Source organism: Diadema setosum, chromosome 7, assembly GCF_964275005.1.
Source record: "Diadema setosum chromosome 7, eeDiaSeto1, whole genome shotgun sequence".
Taxonomy (NCBI): Eukaryota; Metazoa; Echinodermata; class Echinoidea; order Diadematoida; family Diadematidae; genus Diadema; species Diadema setosum.
In genome coordinates this window covers 29,083,221-29,085,069 of record NC_092691.1, presented here as the reverse complement: position 1 = coordinate 29,085,069, position 1,849 = coordinate 29,083,221, and positions in this window count along the sequence as shown.

Genomic DNA, 1,849 nt, shown 5'->3' with positions numbered 1-1,849 from the left:
TCCAAATAAGGCAAAACAAAACACAGATGCGTATATAAAATATTTATTGTCCTCGATTTTAATCACCAATATATATTATGACATCTGGTAAGGACAGACTGAATCAAATTTTTGTTTGTTTTTTGTAATCGGACTGAAATAAAAAAAAGTGCAATTTCTATGTAAGCCCTACTTTGTTTAATCAAGACCACACTTCCTGCGAGTAGGAGGAGGAGGTGAGACATGACCACCCCGAATGACCGTTTGTCTGGAAAGTCGCGTGTGCAGCACAATTTTGTCACTAAATGCATACATTCTTTTTGCAATGCGGGTCATGTAATCGTAATTATTATTATATTATATATTATTATATAGAGAATAGAGTCACCTTGTTTACTTTCAGAATTGTCATTGTCGACCCGGCTGAGGAAGACGATTATATTCGTCAAAAATTTGGTCTGAATAAATAGCACTATTGGACTGTCAAAATGCATTACCACTCCACTTCTTCATCTTTTCTATATACTGGTACCAACACGCGGACTACTAAGTGTCATATATATATATATATATATATATATATATATATATATATATATATATATATAAATTTGTATATAAGTATAATATTGATAAATAAATGGTGGAAAGAAATATACGTCGACCATGTAGCTGTCACAGTCGTATAGACCCTAGTTGTGTGCAGGTAATAACAACCTGGTTTACCGGTTCGAAATCTTTATACAAAACAATTAACATATGTGGAAAAACCTCATAGATAAGATAGGATCAACATATTAGGAGATCGGGTAAATAAATGAATGGAAGGATGAATGGATCATGGATGAAGTGAATGAATAAAGCTGAATTAACGAATGAATGAACAAGACTATCATAAGAAGTAGTGATTTCTGAAGAATAGTAAGTGAATTATAATAAAGTATTCAATAAACATGCAAACGCTCATCAATTTCTACCTTAACTCATCTCATTGTATCGTTAAAAAGCTCTATATACGTGATTAACTTATTGATCATTTTTAACATTATCTATTCGATAAATACTGAAAGACAGTATATATAGGCATATATATATATATATATATATATCAGATATATAAGATATATTGATAATTAAAATCTATACTCTTTAGTCTAAAAGATATTAATCTAATAAACCCTTAATCAAAGGGTGCATTTGGTATCAATTTCAACTTTCCAAAATGTAAATCAGTTATCGCCGAAATCAGTTTTCTTTAAATTAGCCTATTTGCTTACAAAACCACTTGATAGTTTTGAGCTTTGAATTTTCTTCAATTTATCTCCCCCTAAATTGAAGAAAATTCACAGCTCAGCCTTCACCACTCTGCTTAATATTATCTTGCTTCCAGGGGCGGATCCAGTAATTCTGTAAAGGGGGGGGGGGGGGGACGCAACTAATATTTCTAGTGCCACTTCCGGGTTTCATTTCATTTTTTTTTTTTTGTATTTCTTTTGCTTTTATAACGATAAATTAAAGGGGGCGTGCGCCTCTTGCGCTCCCCCCCCCCCCCCTTGGAACCGCCACTGCTTTCGACTAGATATATTTTCAACAACTTGATAGTTGTTGTTTTTGTTTGTTTATTTGTTTGTTTGTTTCAGAAAGGAAAATGTATCCTCTGATATAACGTTGTCGCCGTTGCTCCCGAGCAAAACAAAATCTTATGTAACGAGCCCGGGACATTACGAAAGTTCTAGCATGTGTGAGAGCATGTCAGCATTATCTATGGTGTCGGTAAATCGCGCAGGCTATAACGGACGTGTATCCGTTCAGTACAGTGTGTGTAACGTGTGTTGACTATTATCGCTCGTGACTGTGTGACCTGTGGAGG